The 22,349-nt window shown below is 43.2% G+C and overlaps 1 protein-coding gene across 9 annotated transcripts in view; it reads right to left on the bottom strand.

Annotated features, from left to right (window-relative positions):
• The window catches only part of RAPGEF2 (Rap guanine nucleotide exchange factor 2), a 1,671,940-nt gene that overhangs the window by 1,077,270 nt on the left and 572,321 nt on the right, over positions 1–22,349 (bottom strand). The window lies entirely within an intron of this gene.

The raw sequence follows: 22,349 nt of genomic DNA, 5'->3' as shown, positions 1-22,349 counted from the left end.
CTAGGTTGGCGGCGCGGTTTGCCAGTCTGTTTATTTCAAACCCCACGTTTTACGCAAAATGCTTCCTTTTCTTCCGGTGCTTCTTCATGCAATAGGGGTATCTTCTATTATGGCAGGCTCTCTGGACTATTGCAATGCCGTGTACTTGGCCCAGCATTCTTATTTATTCGATCGGCTGCAGGTCTTCCAAAACACTGGGGCTAGACTCGCTATGAGGGTTCACTTTCAGGTGTCAGCTCCCCAATTCTAGCCTCATTACACTGGCTCCCCGCAGCTAAACGGGTGGAATTTAAGGCGCTGTGCATTGTGCACTGGGCTTTCTACGGTACAAGCTCAGAGTTCCTGCAGGTAAGGTTTTCACCTTATGTCCCCACTCATTCCCTCATTCCCTTACTGCTGATTCAGAATCCCCATTTTCTCCATTCCAGATCTGGTGACCGTGCCTTTTTGGTAGCAGCTGGCAGATAACGGAATGCTCTTCCATTGGATCTTTGCGCAACACAGGATTATTTTCAGTTTCACTGCTCTTTGAAGACACTGCTATTCTATCTATTCTAGCAGTTGTATCCTTTTCTCGTTGCTGCTTCAGTTCTCTCCAGCTTACCCCATGATGTCCCCACATTGGTGAAAGATGTGCTTTACAAATAAATAACTAGATCATAGAACTGACTGGAGGAGAGGCAGCCAAAGCTGTACAAGCTTGGTAGCTGAGTGGTGGAACTATATGCCATGCAGATGGGATGAACAACTGGCGGTTATGTGGCAAATGGGTTACTTGAAATTTTATCTAAATCATTGACCATTTTGTTTGAAAAAAGTGCAATATCACAGTTTTTGGGTAGACACATAGGGTGTGTCAAAGACAGGCTGGAAACCTTTTAGTATTCTAAAAAGACCCAAAAGAGTTCCATATGGGGGTTATTGGTTTTAAAGATTCCTGTATGATACATTTTTGGCTTGGCACACTAAGTCTGTAATATTTGACTTGGTTTGGATATGCAGTTTAAAGAGATATTGATGTCACACCTTTGAGAGCACTACCTTTTCTTTTGAGATTTTAGAGGTCACGGTTAAACCACTGTACAAAGTGGGATTTGTGGCATCTCCTCACGGGTAGGAGTGGGACCAGCTCATCAATGGTAATAGTCAGTCAGTTGTACAGGAATTCAATAGAGGAAAAGGTTTTATGGAGGGGATGGGGTGGTTCCATGAGGCAGGTGATCATGTTTTGCGCCGTTAGAGATTTCCACTGGCACGTTTTTATGGTCAGGAATTTAACTGTGGTGTAGAGCTAGCAAGGAAAACAGAGTTTGAATGGGATGAAGAAATTATCAGAGCAGAAGACTGGGGAAGGTTTGCTTTCTGCACACCTTACCATCTTGAGCAAATATCGGGCATAAGAGTTTGAATGATGGGGCAATTCTTGAGCTTAGAAAGTATAAATATGGCCACAGACCAACACAGCAGATGTGGGGTCAACTGTCCGAAAAGCAATCGCAGGAAAATGTGGTTTGTAAGGTTACAAACTCAGTAGTGGATAACCGTAAAATTCTATGGGGGAATCATACTTGCACAAGAGGGGACTGTTGGGCAATTATTCTTAACCACAACTGTTATTAGCAGACTGAGCCGTAACTTGCTGGTAAGGTGAAAACAGCCGGTAACTAGACTGATGAATTACCATCTGCGAGGGTGTCAAACCCCTGGGTTTTTAAATTTTAATTAATAAATAAAATCATGCAGGCAATTCTGTTTCTGAAAGGGAGATCTGCTAATAAACTCTCCCCCTTTCCCCCCAAATAAAATTCTAGAATGGCCAAATTATAGTACACAGATGCCTCGCTGTAGTCAGCCTCCTGACATGGCAGCCCAAGCTCTGCTGTGGCTCAGAGAAGGTAATAAGCCATCTGTGCATCCCCAACAGCTGCTGAAATACAAAGTACCTGCATTGTAACTTCTGCACTTCTGATCTAAATTATAACAATTGTATGTGTCAGGTAAATCTCTAAATATAAGTCATGCAGGGTTGTGGCAGGATATGATATGATATTTTTAACACGACTCTACACAAGAGTTTCGTAACATAAGTCAGGCACGGGTAGTCTAGCTCAGTGGCAACATGCTTATCTTCGAAGCAAAACGACGCATAGTATCACAGGTTCAAATCCCAGGTCATTGCTTCGAAATCTCTTCGGTATAAAGCGCATTATAAAACAACAATTATAATAATTATAAGTGGACACAATTATGGAAGCCACATTCATTTGATATCATACCAGTGTCAACTCTGTGAGAAGGGACAACATTGATGTGAATTGGGTCTAGGCTGAATGTTTCCACAGCTGCTTTGTGGAATAGCCAGGATGCAGCTCCCTTTGATTACCAAGTAGGGAGGGGCACAGCTTCCCACAGAACAGAACAACTTCCCACAGGAGGTCCCCTAGGAACAGTGCTTTTGCGGCAGCACAGACATAAAGCCAGCTTCACGCCAGGGTACTGATCACTGAAATGCTTTTGAAGCCAGAAGGCATGAGAAGGAAATGGGGTTAGAGTATCCAGAGAGAGAAGATAAGTCTAGAGTAGGGTCCTACCATCTTCCTTTCTGTTAGGGCTCTCTTCCCTTTTAGGCCCAGCCCAATAGGCAGGAGCAAGAAAGGCACACTGTGTGTGATGTCACAGCGCAAAGAGCAATCGTTACAACAGGGATTGGACCCCTTTCAGTAGGCTTGTTTTTGACCACTAGCCTGTGGAATTTTGCCTATAAAAAGGAGAGATCCCCCTCCTCCCAGTCAAACTTGGATTAATCTTGAGGCACCAGGAAGAAGAATACACTTTTGTCACTGGCAGTAAAGGAAACCCTGTAGGTGCCAGCCAATCTCCCTGAGCTGTAGTGGAAAAGGAATTGCCTTCTCCTAGAGCTTATGGATTGGCATTCCCCCACCAACCACAAAACCAAGGAAGTGAACCCTGGCTCTCACTTCAAACTGCCTCTGCACTGGTTTAGGCACCTTCAACACATTGTTCAAGCTGCTGCACAGGAACTCCCAGAGTCATTCCTGAACTTGATGCTCAACCTGCTCCCCAACTCAGAGGTCGCTCAATACAAAAGCTCCCCATCAGAGACCCACAAAGGCTTCTGGAATTCTCAACTCAACAAAGACGCCTGGTCATCAGCTTCTTCAAGCTTGACGCCAATGCTGCTGCAGTGCCGATGCAGCTAAACCAGCTAAGCCCGGTCACCACCGAAGGTAAATCTCTGCTTCTGCACCCAAAGTCCTCCAGCATCGCTGACACATCACCACCTGCCATTCCCAGCATATTCGACCTGCAAGCTGGCGCTATTGTTGCAAAGCACCACGTCGTTGGGGCCTACTACCACTAACCCATGACTCCACCCTGGCTCAGCCCTGAAAGTGTCCAGACTCCAGGTTGAATGCCGAAAAGCTCAGCTCAATGCTGTTGATCCCCAAAGACAAGAATAAGGTACAGTGAAAGAGCATGTCTAACTGGTACCTTTTTGAGATCATGATGACTTGTTAAGTCCCCTTCTCAGCCTTTTTCTCACAAGACATTTTCTTGAACACCAACATTGTGCCGACTGGGTGCCTGAACACCACGGTTTATCTACCTAGACGTGCCACACTACAGCTTGCATTTTCTGTGTTTCTTTACAGCGGTGGGCTTTTGCTTGTGTTTTAGTTATTTGCATATTTAAGGTTTCAAATTTAATTAGAAGTCTGTATTTTTATAGAACCTTGCTTAGATATTCTCTTATTTTGTACTATTGTGGTTTTAGTTGCTACTGCTACCACCTCAAACCTCTCCGGAAGATAGAGCCTGCCCTCGGCTTCCGCTACTACACGGAAAAGGAGAAATATCTTTTAGGCTGTGCCTGTTTCACCTTTATGATTGGGATCACTGCTGGGGCTGAGCAGGTGGTACTCCTGCAGAGCAGTAATCATTTTCCCACAACCACTAGCAAAAGCTACACTCCAAATATTTTCAAAATAAGACGGACTGGCCAGAACCAGGGGGTGATACCTCATTGGTGCCCGGGACCCAATATGTAGAGCAGAACCCCAAAGGTATAACAGGAAGACCCTGATTGGAGACGTCAACATACTCAGGAGGGCTAGAGGGCTGGGAGTCGGGTGGGGGGGCAGGAGTGCTACACTTCAAGAGGGTTTTAGTCAAACCTGCATCCCATGGATGATCTGCATTAGTCATTGTGCTTGCCATTTCCATACACAAGACTCATTTACTCATTTTAAAAAGTCAGATCTAGTCTGCATGATTGAATTTGCTATCAAGAAAATATTATTGATGCAGACTTAAGTCTTGACATGTAGGGTAAAAATGCCTGATATTTCCGTACATTTTGCAAGACTACCAACAACATAGTCCCAAGTTTGGTGTGATTTTTCCAAATGTAAAAGTTAACCAATTTGGTCAATGCTACTTCCTGAAAAGAGCAGCGTGACCACATGATAGTAATCACATGTAGTAATCACTTGGATGCTGTGCTTGCTTTCACAGCACCATTGCTGCAAGGAGGAAACTGTGAAAATAAAGACAACACAGTCCTAAAATAGGCAGAAACTAGCTTTATACTGCACTTGGCTGCCATTTGTATTCTCTTTGTGCAATGTTGAAGCCTATGATGAAACTAAGAACTAAATCATTTTACCCCAACAGAGGTTCAAAATGTAAAATAGAAGAGAGCCGCAATAAAATGGAGGGAGAGTGGTGTGCCAACAAAATGAAGGAATAGCGGATTGTACATGCAGCGGCGGAAAAGAGGAGTAGGACTAAAATGACGGATTGCGCTTTTAGAGGTCGATACCAAATGTGTCCAACTTGAGCACTGTTTTAGTGTATGGTATAAAAAGTATAAGGATACTGAAAGTCACCAATGAGATTATTGACCAAACAGAGGAATGAGGCCGAAGGCAGAGTACATTTATAAGGCCACAGAACGCCAAGGAGACTTGCAGTAGCTTTAAGTCAGGAGGTGTTTTATTCCTTAGAATACATGGCTCCAGAATCCTCAATGTGCTCTTGCTTACTCTAATGGAAGATATCTTCCAGTGTTGATACATTTTTTAATTGTATAATCTGCTAAGAGAAAAACACCCATAGGCAATTGCTAATACGCTGCAAAAAATATTGTAAGCAGTTCATGAAAATGCATTTAAAAGATGTGTCATTTATTAAAATGTGACAACATGCAGCTAGATTGTTGTTCTTCGATGTTAAACGTCAGTAGCGCACAAAATAATCATGCTCTCAAACATTTCCCTAGCAATTGATGGTTGAAAAGTGTCACAGAAAGCTATTTTAGAAGAAAGGCATCTGAAAAGCTATTCACGGCTCTAATTGAGTGCTCCAGTGCCAGCTGGAATTCGGCTTTGTGCTGGTTCAATCAGCAGGCATTGTGACATCACAAATCAACTGTAATATAGCCTCATTATTGCGGGATAATGACCCCACCGCCAACTTATGGCCAGAGTCGAAGCAGATGGCTACACTTTCGGGAAGAGTCATTATCCCAAGAAATAACGACCACTTTCTTGTTCTATAAGGTTATTAGTTTTGGAGTTGCGGTGGTGATGTTGAAAATGTTACTATAACAGTGAGGAAAGTAGAAAGGACATAACATTCTTGTAAATAAAATGTGGCTTTATTTTGTAGTATTCATATAACATGGTTGTCTTGATCAGTTAAGTGTAGTGATCTGTCCTGAGCTGTTCGGAGCGGTGTGGCCATTGCAGTATTGTTGATGTTAGTGACATCACAGTTGGAATGCTGTTGAGATCGGAGTGTTGGGGGTTCTAGGTGAATGGTCTGTCTGGGAGTTGGTATTAAACAGAGAGATATGCTAGTTGAAGTGCTGTGGAGGTCACCAGTGCTACTGTTCCCTGTTGCATTTCTACGATATGTGTTGGTGTCATTCAAGTATCGGTCCTGTGTGGCAGCACTGTGGCCGTGGGAGTGGCAGTGCCAGGCGCAGGCGGTTAGGCTTTCTACAGTGTTCCTGTTTGGTGTTAGTGGTGGTTTCGGCCCCCTTTTGTCATTTCGGTGGGCTCTGTTGTGAGAATGTTGAATGTTGCTAGGGTTACATCTTCGTGTATCATTCTAGAATGTTGACGGAATCATACACGAAGATGTGGCTGTGTTGAAAGGGCCCACTCGGGGGCTCCTCCAAAGATATATACTTAAATAAAAGTATATTACATTATACTGAATTGCATCCTATGTAATTCACTACAATTGGCGACGAGGACGGGGATTAGGTGGAGGGAGCCCCCGGACGCTACTAATGAGGATGGTGGTGTCGTGCGAGGTCGGATTTTGTCGGCGAAGAGTCGCTGGTGCACGGAAGAGTATGGTGAGCGGCATTGCAGTGTGAGCATGGTTGCAAAAAAAAAAAAAACAAACAAATAAGGAAAAGAAGAGATATATGTAATACCCGACAACAGTTGCAGTGGGCTGCGCGCGAGGACATTATTGTGTTTCAACTGTCGTTTTGTGTTAGAGGAAAGGACCTTTCTACGTGAGAAACGTGCCGCCATCTTTGGGAAAAGTACAAGCTTAGTTCGTATGATGATCAGATGTTTTGTACGGCAATGAAGCACATGAAAAGGATTAACTAAGAAGCACAAGAGCTACATGGGGGAACTGATGGTGAAATTTTAGGGTGATTTACCGGATTCATAAAGCTGAGAGACATTTAAACAATAAAAAAAAATAAAATAAAAAAAAATAAAAATAAAAATATTTTTTTTTTATTTTTTTTTGAGGAGTGCAAATAATTATTATACCAGAAGAGTGCAGTAATCCCACTGGGACATACCCCATATGAGCAGAGCATTACATACAAATCATCATCAATCTTTGGCCATGCAGAACACGACTGCCCCAATAAAATTTTTACCGGCTCCTGGGAATCCGACATGTCCTTGGGAGCAGTGGCAAGATAATTTTCAAGTATATTTGAGAGCGATTGGAGGGGCAAAATTTAATGACGATCAGAAAGAAGCAACTTTGTTGCACTGTATTGGTACAGAAGCATTGAGAATTTTCAGGTCATTGCCCGATTTGGAGCAGGATGAAGAAACATGGGGAGAGGCTTCAAGTGGGTCAAGGAAATATGATATAGCAGTAGCTAAATTGAACAAACATTTTGGTAATAAATCCAACATTGTATTGGAAAGATATAGGTTTTTCACAAGGAAACAGGGCAAAGAGGAAAGTATTGATTCTTATTTGGCTGCTTTGAGAGGATTAATGGCTACATGTGCATTTACAGGAGTTACAGATGAATATCTGCGTGATCAGATAGTATTGCATGTGGCTGAACCGCGTATTCAGCAACGATTATGGCAGGCAAAGAACCCTACGTTGGAAAAGACTGTGGAGATAGCCAGGTCAATTGAATTGGGTGAAAAATGTATGAGAGAGATTCAAAGTAAACCGGAGTACTCTGGAATTAAGTCAGTTCAAGAGATAAGTGGTGATCAGAAAAACGACCAAGAGGAGAAAATAATTGCCTTGGTCAAGAGAATGGTCAAGTCAGATGCGTCTGGTATTTACAGACAAGATGGAGGAGGTGCGTTCAAGCAGAGTATTAAATGCACATGTTGTGGATGGAATAAACATGAAAGCATGGAAAAAGAGTGTCCTGCATTCTTGGCCGAGTGTTTTAGGTGTGGACATATAGGACATTTTGGAAAGATGTGTCGCAGCAACAGAGGAAGAGGAAGGTATAATGGCAGGTTTGGTAGGAATGCTGGACGATTTTATAGAACCAGAGGTGCCACTACTATGGGTGTGAGAGCTGTGGAGGAGATTGCTGGTCCAAGTAATTTGGTGGCGATAACAGATATGGAAAAAGATAGAGTTCAGATACTTACTGTCACACCAAGAAATGATGGAGTAGGATCTTGGGTTCCCATGGATATTGATGGTATAACCTTACAAGTGATGGTGGATACAGGTTCCCCATATACTATGGTTGATGTGCAGACATATATTAAGGTTTTAAAGAAGAAGATGGAAGATCTACAGGTGACCAACACCAGAGCAACAGGATATGGAAAAACGCCCATTAATATCATAGGGTGTGTGTGGGTGAAACTTAAATTTGAAGGACGCAAGACTTACTGCAGATTGTATGTGGCGGAGAATGGGTTTTCAATAGTAGGATGGTGGGAACAAGCTGCATTGAAGATCAAGATTCATCCTGGAGAGAGTGTACCCATTCTCTGCATTGCTGAAAATGTATGTGACAATGCAGAAAGTTTAGCAAAATCTTTTCCAAATGTCTTCAATGACAAGATTGGTTTGCTTAAAGGATTTGAGCATCGCATCATTCTCAAAAGAGGTGTAACACCAGTTGTGCATAAAGTGAGAAATATACCCATGGGCACCAAGGATGCATTGGAAGCTGAATTAAAAAAACTTTGTAAGCAAGATGTGATTGAACCAATTGAGAGTTCGGAGTGGTTATCGCCTATTGTATTGGTTAAAAAAACTGATGGATCTATTAGGATGTGTGTTGATTTAAGAGATTTAAATGCCAACATATGGATAGATAGACATCCGTTACCGAACATTGGAGAAATGTTGTCCACCATGTGCCCGGCGAAATATTTCACGACTTTAGATTTGTCGTCAGCCTACCACCAAGTGATTCTTGAGGAAGGATCGAGACATTTGACATCATTTGTGACGCCGTTGGGAGCTTTTAGGTACAAGAGAATGCCGTTTGGATTAGCTTCGGCTGCGGCAGTGTTCCAGAGATTAATGCAGCATCTGTTTGATGGTCTACAAGGAGTGTATTACTTCCAAGACGATATTTTGGTGTCAGGAATGTTTCAAGAAGAACATGATGCAAAATTGCTAGCTGTCCTACAAGTGTTACAGCAGAAAGGAATGACACTCAAAATGGAAAAATGTAAGATAAAGAAAAATGAAGTCACATATTTAGGACATCGAATAAATGACAAAGGCATCATGCCTAAGGAGTCTTTGGTTGACACCATTCTTAAAATCCCAGAACCAAATAACAAAGACCAGTTGAGAAGTTTTTTGGGTCTAACAGAATACTATTCCAAATTTATAGATCATTACTCGGATAATACCGAAAATATGAGGAATTTGATGTGTAAAGGAATGAGATATGATTGGTCAAAAGAATGCAAAAAGGAATTTGAGCGGATAAAGATTATGATTAACAGAGCACCTGCTTTGAAAATGTTTGATTCAAAGTCCAAAACAAGGATAGCAGTTGATGCTAGCAATGTGGGCTTAGGAGGTGTGTTAGAACAAGTGCAAAATGGTGAAGTTGTTACCATAGCGTTTGCATCAAGGACATTAAGAGGAGCTGAGCGAAGTTATTCGACCATAGAAAAAGAAGCTTTGGGAGTGAAGTGGATTTTAGAACATTTCAAGAGTCTCATCTGGGGTATTCCTGTAGATGTCAGGACGGACCATAAGCCTCTTGTTCATGTTTTGAATGCGAAAAATTCGCACATGATGTCTCCACGCATAAGTAGATGGATTCTGATTATTATGCAATTTAATGTTACCATAAAGTACACTCCGGGAAGAAACAATGTGGTTGCGGATTGTTTCTCCAGATTGCCCTGTGAAGAGGTTGCAAATGACTGTGGTGATGAACAAATGTTCAGAGAGGAACAGCACATGGATTGCATTATAGCTCAAGTGCATCCCAGTTTCTCACAAGAAGAATGGATAGAAGCGAAGGACAGTGACATCGAACAAAAGATGTTGAGGAAGGCTATTGAAACTGGTTGGAGAGATTCCGATGACAAGTTAAGACACTGGGAAAGATTTAAGGATGAATTGTCTAGTGATGAAATATGTGTATACAGAGGAGATCGGATAATACCACCAACAGTTTTAAGAAAGAGGATCATGGATATTGCACATGAAGGCCATGTGGGCAGAATGTTAACTAAAAGAAGAGTAAGAGAAAGTTACTGGTGGCCCAACATGTGGAGTGATATGGAGACTTTAGTAAGGGATTGTACAGCATGTGCAGTGAGTGACAAGAGCAAATCCATACGAACAACTCCATTACAACCGGTGGACATTCCTAGTACTGTTTGGACTAAATTGGCTATTGATATAGCTGGCCCATACGAATCTTTGGAGTCTCAGAAGATTTATCTGATGGTTTTGGTTGATTATACATCTAAATGGGTGGAATGTGGTATAGTAGAAGAATCAGTGTCGGCTGTCAAGGTTGTGAAGTTCCTGGATGAAATATTTAGTAGAGAGGGAGACCCGCAAGAAATTGTGTCAGATAATGGAGCCCAGTTCATGTCATCAGAGATTCAAGGATTTTTAAAGGATAGATCTATTAAACACAGCACTACTGCATTGTACCATCCAATGGGTAACGGGCTTGTAGAAAGAATGAATCGTTTCATTAAGGGGATTATACAGTTAGCTTGTGTTAATGGGTTACCATGGAAGGAAACACTTAAAGAAGCTCTCACTACTTATAAAGTGACGCCACATTCCATAACTGAAGAAGTACCATTTACGTTGATGAGAGGAAGACTTTGTAACAATAGATTGAGACCTGCTTGGATGATGAGTAATGAGAGTAAAAAAATCAATATGGATGACATTGTGGTCAGAGTAAAACGGAAACAAGAGAAGTATAAAAGTTATTATGACCAACAGAAGAATGTTCAAGAAAGTAAAATAAATGTAGGTGATATGGTGAGAGTAAAAGAACCAAAACGTGTGATGAAAGGTGAATCTAAGTTTCGCTCTCCTCAGAGAGTAATAGATTGTTCAAGGAAGTCGGTGGTACTTGAAGATGGAAAAAAATGGTCATGTGATGATGTTGTGTTGGCAAAGGAGAAAGAAGTGATGAAATATGGAGAAGATGGATTGAAGGAAGTTGAAAATTTCAAGAATGGAGGTGATGAACTCAGAGAACTGGTCAATGAAGGATCACAAGGAAGGAATGTACAGGGAAGTTCAATGGAAGGAAGAAATGACAGTATTCAGTCAGGATCAAAATGTAGGAAAAGAGTATGGAATTACAAGCAAGACTATGTGTATTATTGAAGAGTTCAACACAGTTATACGTTCCAAGACTGGCTGTAGATGCAAGACACATGGAGAAAGATGTATCCTTTATTGGTTGAAAAATACGGTGTCATGTCATTTCATAGATTAAGTGTTTTTAGTTAAATTTAAAAAAATATTTTTTGTGTTTGAATATACAAATTGCATGTTATTGTTAAGGTGGGAAGATGTGAGAATGTTGAATGTTGCTAGGGTTACATCTTCGTGTATCATTCTAGAATGTTGACGGAATCATACACGAAGATGTGGCTGTGTTGAAAGGGCCCACTCGGGGGCTCCTCCAAAGATATATACTTAAATAAAAGTATATTACATTATACTGAATTGCATCCTATGTAATTCACTACATCTGTTTATCTTCACTAATATTTTTGTTGGGAGGCATAATGATAGTTATAGTATGGGTTGTTTGTTGGGCGTTTTGTGTCTGGGCAGCTTACGGTTCGGTCATTTTATTCCAGTGAGTGTCTGACTCCCTTGTGTGGAAGGTGTTGTTTTTGTGGGGGCTGGGGTGGTTGCGTTTCACCTTTTGCCCTCATCTGGTTTGGTTGGTTCTTAGTTTTCGTCGCCTATGGTATTCCTGGCATTCTCCTATTTTGGTGGCCACTTTCTAGGAGAGTGAGTGAGTGAGTGAGTGAGTGAGTGAGTGAGTGAGTGAGTGAGTGAGTGAGTGAGTGAGTGAGTGAGTGAGTGAGTGAGTGAGTGAGTGAGTGAGTGAGTGAGTGAGTGAGTGAGGACGAAAGGTTTTGAAGTGCCGGTCACTTCTGGTGTTTTCGTTCCAGTTTCTCTGAGTTGTAACAGAGGGAGAGATATAGTGATCTGTCCTGATCTTTCCTTTGTGCTGTGACCCTGGCAGTACTGCTAATGTCAGGGTTGGTGACATCACAGTTGGAATGCTGTTGAGGTCGGAGTGTTTGGGGGTTCTAGGTGGATGCTTAGTCCGGGAGTTGGTGTTAAACAAACAGAGAGATCTGCTGGTTGAATGGGTGTTGAGCTTGCCCCGTTACATTTCTTCTATATGTCTGGTCTTATCTGAGTATCGGGCCTGTGTGTGCTGACTAACTGATCTAGCAATAAAACTACACTTCTGAAAGTACCTGATCTGGCGATGGTCATCCATACGACCCCACTACATTTAGCTTTTGTATCATGTTATTGTAGTGTCCCTCATGTATATGGCACATAGATCACAAACAAAGGGTTTTGCCACAGGGAATGGAATCAGAAAGAGGTGAGAGGGGTTGATGCAAGACTGAAGGGAGAAGCTGTCCTGTTATGCTCCTGGGAGCCTGGTCAACACTTTTTCTAATGTACATCTGTGTCTACAATAAAGTCACACTTTGGAGACTTACTCCAAGGCTTGCATCATTTACATTACATACTATTGGTACATGTTAGTCCATGGAAAGTTTGATGAGGGTGTGGACAAATGGCCTATTATTGGCTATTATATAGAATTGGTCAACCACTTTGTCTACAAGCACCTCAGTGATGTTAACTGTACTGAGCGCGCAAAGCAGAGAGGGCCCTGCTGTACCCACAGGGAAGGCCTACATACGCGGGCTCCGCATAAGGATCACAATGCTCCAACAGACCTCACGCATGAAAGAGGCGGGAGACCTGCAATACGGTGAACAAATAGTACCAGCAGCAAACTGACTATCAAGGGGTAATAATAACTTACCAGGCCATGGAGGTGATGCACCTCTCGCATCTTTCTGTGTAATAAATCCTATCAGAGAATCATCATGAAAACAAAGTAAACAGTTTATACACATTCCCATTACTTAACATCCCTCATCCACGTTAACCATTTATTTAGTCCATTGCTTCAGCTAGTTTTTCTTTCTTTTATGATAGCCGGTTATTTTCCTTTCTCTCAGCCACTGACAGGGGTACTCTGGTGCAGTGTCATGAACCAGTGTAGCTTACAAAGAAAATGGCCAATGTTGCAAGACCACCCCAACTCTTTCTGGGTCCAGAAAATCCGATAATCAGATGGACAATGTGGAAGGAAGACCTCCAGGATTATGTGCTGTTCATTATGTGCTAATCAGTTCTAGCTCCAGACAAAAGGAACAGCCATGGGGGCAGAGTTTGCACCCAGTTTAGCCATTATATACATGGCGACATATGAGCAGAATTACATCCTTACAGGACAGCACCCCTGGCAGCCTCACTTAAAGTTCTGGCAGAGATATATCAATGAAATAATCTGCATCTGGGAAGGCAGTGAAGAGGAGTTAAAATTAGTGTATACATGGACAAACACTTGCAACAATAATATACAGTTCATAATGGACTACAACAACCAGACCATACACTTTCTGGATCTAATCATTAAACACCAGAATGCAGCCTATATCGAAAACCAACTGACAGAAATACTCTTCTTCATTTTTCTAGCAACCACCCTTCCCACATACAAAGAGAACCTAACATATGGACAATTCCTGAGTCTGCGCAGGAATTATACATCCCTTGATGATTTCTACAAGCATGGGGCCACTCTCGACAAGAGACACTGACATCGGGGTTACCCTAAGAGATTACTTGCTAACTCCATCAAAAGAGCCAGATTCACGGACAGAGAAGCACTACTCAAACCACAGGACCCAATACCAGAAGTTAAGTATGGATGACTTGCATGTGTCATAATACATGACCCGCAGACATTCAAGATCAAGAAGATCATCCACAAATACTGGCCTCTGGCACTCCTCAATCTACCGGAGGAACCACCTCCATGGTTTGCGTTAAAACAGTCCCGTAACATACCCGAGCACCTGGTCCATTCGCATTACATAAAGGTGGCCGAGAGAACTGGCCTCTGGAATCTGCGTACCATCAAGGGCCATTACCCATGTGGAAACTGTGTGGCTTGTAAATTCACCACAAAAATACAATCTTTCCAATTTGGGAGTAAGACAAGGACCCTACAGGACAGAACCAACTACAAGTCAAACCAGGTGGTGTATTGGATACAATGCCCAAGCGGTTTGCGCTATGTGGGTCAAACTATGAAAACTGTGAACACCTGCAGCTCTGAACATCGATCCAGAATTCTGTGTAAAAACGTAACCGTCCCCCTGGTGGAACACTACGTAGAAGCCAGACACACACCTGATGATTTGCTCTGGTGGGTCCTAGAAAAAATAAGAGGGGGCCCTAATGTACCCAGACATCTACTGGACTTGGAATGCCGTTGGGTCCATAGATTGGATACGTTCAGCCATGTACTTAATGAACAATTCCTACCCCTGGTCATATAACTGGCACATATATCTACACACTCAGTTTGCAGCCACCCATAGGTACATATAGAAACCGAGCGCGGCATACCACATGGTCCCCATGCACTGTGCCCCATCAGGCCATGTCCATGGAGACGCATTTGCTTGCCTCCCCCCCTCGGGTGGCCCCCAGACTCCCTTCCATTAATCTGGGGGCCAACATTGTTTCTAATGCCATCATGACGACCCGCGAGTGGGCACTCCCCAGTAATTATACTGCCAGTGTAATGACCATTTTCGGTTCCATGCGCACAAATGATAAGCGTTAAACAGTTCCTCTACCCCTCTGTAGTGATACACAAAATTGCAAATTTGCCAATCAGGGCTTTAGATGACAGCATTAGCCGCTGAAAGCCAATAGTTTATTCAAAGTATGTGCCAAAAATGCTGACAGTAGTCTGTTGTAGCACTTCCATTACGCAGTAGTGAGCTACAAGGAATATGCAGGCCTAGTAGGGGTGGTAGGTCACATTATGCATTGTAGATAGACAGGCAGGGCGAAGGCCCCAGCTCTGTAGCTAATAGACATTATTGGAGTGTTTGGAACATTATGGCACCTATATAGCGCTTAGATAGCCAATCTTAAGCGCTGTGAACACTAAGCTATGAGTGCATGCCTTTTAGAGCTTGCTCACATGGGGTTAATTCATCTCAGCTTCTCTTAGAATATTCTGCCTTTCTAAAGGTAGCCCTGCATGGCTTCGTAAACTAATCTTCTTTCTCTGGGAAGGCACTGATAAGACATTCCTGAGTTTTCGCGCAGATGGGCTCCAAGTAGGGAGGGGCACAGAAAAGGAGCACAGTGGAAATTCACAGATTTGGGTTTTTCCATGAGCAAGCCTATATTTTGCACAGGGAAAGTTCTGGAACTGTGCGTCATGGACTGACAGCACGAGATTATAAAAATGCATGCCCACATGACTCAGGTGGGAGATCAATCTGTGGACTTGGTTCGAGCAAGATCAAGTGTCCGGAATCTGTGGCTCTGTCGGCACCCTGTAGCGCTGTCCTCTGAGCGGGGCTTGTTACAGCTAGCTTATGAGGGCCAGGGTCTCCCAGTGCTGATTGAAGGGGCGTAAGACTGTGTTTCTCTATGTTTCTCTAAGTTCTATGTTTCTCTATATTTTGCATTTCTCCAAGTTTTGTGCTTTGTAATCTTCTCTAACTTGAATCCCAAAATGTTGCTGAAATTCACTGCTTAGAATAAATACTAAAACGTTTTGAAGGTGTCATTTGTCACTAGCATGAGTTCACTGCTCGGCACAATAGAACCTGTATTTTGGGCTGAATTGGGTAATTTTTGGTCTAAGGGCTGGTCCCGAGGAAGATTTTCCCAATATCAAGACACCCTCCACAGGGAGCGCCCCTCTTACCGTCGATTCATATTTCTTTTACATTTAGACCTTGGTCCTGGCCGAATGCGGCATACTTGCATGAGCCCACTTTTGATGCCCATTTGGCTTCAATCTACACTACTGGATTCACTTGAGGACAGTCCACTCCCCCTTTCAAGAGGCTCACCGTCTGCCCGACACGTACTACATCACTGGTTGCCTAGCAACAAGGAGTTCAACAAAGCACTGCGTATGGGTTTCCCATGCCACCACACCACTACTCATATTACGAGCAGACGCAATGGCATGCTCTCAACCTTCAGACTCACACGGCAGACTCTCTGGGCCTCATTACGACCCAGGCGGTAAGGGGTTAACGGCGCCGTAAAATGTGGCAGCGCAGTTAACCCCTTAACGCCTAATTACGAGGTCCCTTTGCGGGTCCCCACCAACGGCTAGTTTTACCAGCCGTTAAGGAAGGAACCCGCAAAGGGACTTTCGAGGTAATTACGGTACCGCAATTTGCGGTACCGTAATTACCGCCTTCCCCATTCCCATTCCCATTGAGCCCTATGGGGCAAAAATGGGAATGGAGAAGGGCCAATGGTGAATGGGGAATTAGCGCCCCGTCAACCTTGGAATGGGGCGGTAATTCCGCCATGGCGCAATCGGTAAAATACCGGCGTCAACCATGGCGCTAATAGCACCATGGTTAATGCCTGGGTCGTAATGAGCCCCTCCGTGTGTACTGCTGCGGCTCCAGGACGCCACGGTTGCTGATGCAGCCCCTCCAGCACAGTGACGCTGGCATAGATCACCTTATAGACACGATGGTCCATTGACCATTTTTTATGCATCCTGCTGGCCATATAACGGTAAACCTCATGTATCCCTGTTTCAACAGCAGTATGTCCCTCTTTCCGTCTTGTCTGATGAGAAGCAGCTGACCAATACATCGCTATTTCAGCTTGTCACGCACGGGATAGTTCCCTTCCTTCCTTTCTAGAGCCTGACCACTGTGACCTTCCTCAATTTGAAGATAGGAGGCTCTCTGACACACTGCCCAGATGCACCCTCTCGCACACTAGGCGCTGGGCAACGCTCACCTCATGTGGATGTCCCTACCACGAACCATTGACAGTGCCCGTTTGGTACCTTTTTCCAGCCGAAAACCCATCCCCTCTTGATTGATTGATTCATAGTATCACACCAACCTGTGCCTAGCCCTAATAGACTTGTATATGTATCCACAGGGTCTTTTAAGCCACCCCCTGAAGAAGGCAGCCAGGCCCAGCTGAACGCTGCCAAAATGTGACCCAAGCGGGGGCCTCTCCCAACTACGTTCAAGACAATCCCACCCAAGACCGAATTAAGTTTCCCTTTATGTCACGTAGGCAGACCCAATGGTTCTCTGGTTCAGAGAAACCCCTTCAGAATTTGAAGGGATAGAAATGAATATAAGTTGGGAATAATTATCACCACATCAGTAAAATTGATGAAATATATATGATTCTTTATTGCTTCGATGTTATGTTTTCCACTTGCAACAATCATTGTCAAAATGATTACGTTTCAAAAAATTGTTGTCTGCAAAACATAGGAATTTATATCGCTATTTATGAAGTATACATACATATTTGATAATCAATGTATGTGCTACTTTCTCCAGAACTATTAAGTGTCAAGAGTATTCACCTGGTCTTTTAGCCTCCCATTATAATTTTTTCTTTTCTCCTCATTTGATGCTCTCAATGGGTATTTTCTTTCCTCAACACTGGCTTCTGCCTTTCCCCTTTTTCCTTTCATTTCCTGTTTAAGGTTTTTATTGTACTGGACTTCTTGCGTTTTTCTTTAATCCCAATACAGCAGACAAGTAATCCTGTTGGGGAACCAGTTACCCCAGGATGAGGAGAAGGGCTTGAGGAAGTGTTCACCAAAATGGAGGAGGTCTAAAGGGATTTCAACACAACGCATAAAGAGGGACGCATGCCTAGAGGAAGAACTTCGAGAAGTAGAGGAAACGGAAGCCCCAAATTGCGATAGAACTGGTGGACTCCTCAGAGTGGGCTTCCCCCACTGTGGCAGCTTGGAAGCCCATGGGGAAGATGTATTGTGTTTTGACTAAAGGCTGTAAACAAATGTATTGTGGTCGATATAGTTCCACCCCCTAAAAATTGGAGAGCTAGTAAGCTTGGTGTTTCTACTACTTTAGACATGGCTTCAGCATACAACCGACTAAAGCTACACCCGTCGTTACACATACATTTCGCCTGGCTGTGCATTGAGATTGAAACACGTGACATTTTTGTTAGTGTGCTTTGTGTCAGAAGATTTGAGAATTATGCATTCCATGTTTGGGACAGCAGAAGTCGCCTCATGCTTTCAAGAGGATTCCTTTTATATGGCAAAATGTTACAGGAACAAGTAGGAGGCTGGCTACGTTTTTAGGACTACCGGGGATGCAGGCCTTTCCCAATGGAAAAAGAAATGTAAATGTTGGCTCAAATCCATTGAATGGTTGCAACACAAACTCAGCAATGAGGGGGCAGAACAAAAAGATATATTGGTCAAAGCTATCAGGAAGGACCAGACCACAAGTCGGGCAGACGGTGATTGCTTCCCAAGGCCTTTTGGACTACTATTCCAAATTTGTAGAGTGATTTGCTGACCATAGTATAATCATTAAAAACCATGCAATAAAAAAAACAGAGCATTTTTTTGGAATGAGGAATTTAACAAGGGGTTTGAGCTATTAAAAGGGCCATAGATAATGTGCCAGCCTTGGCAAGATTTGACATTGAATAAGACTGCCTAGGCATGATGGACAAAAAATAAAATCAAAGAGGTTTGGAAAGAACAATCGTTCTCTCTAAAGGAGGGAGAATGCAGGAACCCCATAATAGAGTAGGCGGTATTGAGCTGTGTCTGGGCACTGGCCCAAATTCTACTTCTGGGGCAGAAAGTTTGTTATTAAAACTGACCAACCACTACTGGTGGGTGTTTTTATGTCCAAGAGTTAAAGGCGTATCAATGAGAACAATGAGGTAGGTCACATCCTTGCAGGAAAATTAATTTAAAAGTGTACATATATCCAGGAAGGAAAATGTAATTTTGGCTATATTGCATATATTGATATAATCTAGCAGCACAGATCTCTCACGCTGTCACCTGGGGGGACCCCGCTATGCAGCCAACTTGGAAAGTCATAGAGCAGGCTCAATCAGCTGTGGGCCTTGCTCACCTCGCATATGTAATTTAGGGATCCCTGAACACGACACATAGCTTCTCGCTCCTATCTGCCACCAGAAACACACTGTACTATATGGGTCGGGCTCTTCGTAGGTGGGACGTGACACAGGGTCCTGGTCCACTCAGACCAGTCTGGAATAATCAAGAGTTTTGCCCTGGGTGGAACTCTAGGAATTTCGGACCGTGGGTAGCAGGTGGGTTAGTAACACCAGAGCAGTTGTATGTGGAAGGGCATCCGCATACTTTTCAAGAATGTCAGGTGGCATTTATCCTGCCGGAGACTGAACGCTTCCGATACACACAGCTGAGACACTGGGCTTTGCTTCCCCCACATGAAAATTAGGGGCGGTTAGACTGTCAAACGCCCTTGAATTGACGATCCAGGGAGGGTCTTTCCGGGGAAGGGTCTCACAGATTTACAGACTCTTGGACATAAGGGACCCAATAACATGACTACCAAACATAAGTCGGTGGCAGGAGCATCTGGGAGACCCAATAGAGGACAAGGCATGGCTACAGATCTGGGCGAGAATGCACAAATCGTCTTGATGTTGTTACGGACAAGGAACGTGCATACAAGTTCTGCCTTTTGTGGCATTTTACACCAGAAAGGATTCACCAAATCTCTGCAGAACACCCACGTAGCTGTTGGCAGGACTGTGACGAAGTGGGTTCTCTTTTCCATATGGTGTGGACTTGTGCAAAAGTTGAGCTCTTCTGGAAGGAGGTGTTGGGAGATTACGGGGCTCACTCGCCCTATGAACCCCCGGGTAATATTGCTAGTGGATACGTTTGAAGTGCCATTTCCCTTAACGGGTACAATGGCCACACTGATTGGGCACCTTCTCTTGGCAGCCAAACTGACTATTGTGCAAAACTGGAAAAACAAGGAGTACCCGCTGGTCCTGATGTGGTGGGTCAAACTATGGGACATTATAGTGGCAGATAAAATGACTGCAATTCGTGAGGGGTTGCACAATAAATACCTGTCTATATGGAGACCTTTCATTGACTAAGCAGAAAACTGCACAGCGAATGTGGGTAGACTACCACAGGTGAGACACTTTGTTTTGGTCTAAGGGGTTTAGCGGAGTATGCTGCCCCCGATAGGTTTCGCCCAAGGAGGCCACTGGAGGGACTGAGTTTTGGACTTCTTCCTGAAGTATGTTAAATAAAAGTTTTGTGGGGAAAAAAAGAAAACGAAGGAGAGGTATACTCGTCTGAAATGTTATAGGGACGAGGTGTTTCCGGAAAGGGGTTGGTATGAGTAAGGAAACCAGGTTTTGTGAAGGAGGCCTCAAGGCTTTGGGGACACAAAAGACAGATGTCACTTCCCGGTCACTGAAGAAGGCTAGTTGTGGAACAAAGGGAAAATTGTTGCAAGGAAGAAGAACCACCTTATGTTTATTTTAGTTTTGCGCGTTGGGGGAGATAATGTGTTATATTTTGTTATTGTAATGTTCCGTCATGTACAACAACAGAGTTCCCTCTGATAGGCTTGGCCACATGGAATAAAACAAGAAGGAGCTGAGGGTTCCATACGGATTGTGTGCTCCATCTGGAGACAGTTGCTACGAGGCTGAAATAGAACGATGTTAACATGAATATGCATTGGGTGTGATGTAAAACATTTATATTTTGGTTTTTCACTTTGATGCATCAAGTGCCTGCAACGATGATGGTGCAGTGAAAAACGAGGCAGTGTGTCTTGTTGAAAGAAATCTTACGGGGAAACACTGCTCCTGCTTGAATGCGAAGATATATTTGCTGCTCTTTCCAGGTCTCAGAATGATCTAATACAGTCAATAACCACTGTTATTTATTTTATTTATTTATTTGTATCGCGCCGTGAGCTTGCAAGCATCGGGGCGCCAACATGTAGACAACTGGACAATAACAAACTGAAGTCTCGGGACAATATTACTCAGATATAAGGTGCATGGGATAGTATCACTGATATCTGCGGTATCATTTGAAGAGGTGGGTCTTACGTTTTTTTCGAAAGCTTGTGTTTTTCTGTTCTAGCCTAAGTTGTAGTGGGAGATTGTTCCACATAATGGCAGCTTTGATGTGGAAGGTCTTGCTCAATCTGTTTGCTTTCTTGAACCTGGCTATATCTATTTGGCCTTTTGAGTCTGATCTAAGCGCGTGTCTTGGCACATAAGTGACAGTTTATTTTTAAGGTAGGCTGGGGCCTTCCCATGAATGCATGTGTGTGTCAGAGTCAATGCCTTAAAAAGGATTTTATCTTCAACGGCTAACCAATGTAAGTTCCTTCTATCTTCACTAATGTGTTCCTTTTTTGTTTTCCTCTTTATGGTCATGACTTATTGACTTTTCAGAGAATTTGCATTTTCTCAGGAGATCGATAAAAACTTCCATGTGCTAATAAGTTATTACAGCTACACTGGTGATGTAGTTTTCCTATTGCAGTTGAGTAGCAATATCACTACCATGTTGTTTTCGTCTGGCATGTATTATTTGTTATTGCTCTCTTTAAAGGCACTTATTACAACACAACATTTTAAAGAGTATTAGGGGAGAGGTATTTAAAATATATACAAATCGACATTATTTGCATAGGACATTATTCTCCTTAACCTATAAAGAAGAATTCTGCAGATATCGGGGATGGCCGAGGAAGGCTGAGAATTAGAGGAAGTAAAAAATAAAAACGTTCAATAAAATGAACAGACCTAAGCGGACACTGAAAGGAAAAAGCTTTAGCGACAAAGAAATCTAAAGAGACAAGACAGTTACAGTGGGCACATTTTACTGCCAACCTTGGACGTTCCCCTCTGGGGGTGCAGGCATTTTAATGCCATTTTCCTGCCTTTCAATCACGCTTTAAATGTGCTGCTCTAGGATGGGATCTGAAGAACAATTCACAAAGTACTTTTGTCAAGGGATGTGCTCATGCTCCTTGATTTCGTTCATCATATTCTTCAGAGCAATTAAACAGTAGATCAAGAGAGATCCCCCGGGGCCTCACTCTTTGCCGGCTGCCAGAACCTCCTCAATTCAAGGGATTAAGAGCCCTGACGGCTCTATATGAAATATAAATGCACCTCGCGGCAAACAGCGCAGCATAATAAGCAACTTTGATAAAACACACCGCCATGTCACATTTAGTTTGCATTGTTATTGGGAAAATAAAGGGCTACTCAATTCAGGATATTCCTCCCAGAATGGCTAATTGGGGAGTGCAATACTGTATTGCTTTAATCAGAATAAAAACGTGAACACACAGCCCCTGTTTCTACGGCAATGTGGCGTCAGCAGCACGGGTTGCAGTGAAACATTGGTCATTACAAACAAGTGTTGAGATGGTTGGCTGACTGGA

This window comes from Ambystoma mexicanum, chromosome 6q (genome assembly GCF_040938575.1).
Source record: "Ambystoma mexicanum isolate Mex_15411 chromosome 6q, UKY_AmexF1_1, whole genome shotgun sequence".
In the NCBI taxonomy this organism is placed as follows: Eukaryota; Metazoa; Chordata; class Amphibia; order Caudata; family Ambystomatidae; genus Ambystoma; species Ambystoma mexicanum.
Note: the sequence above shows the minus strand (reverse complement) of the source record. Positions and strands in the feature narration are given on the sequence as shown.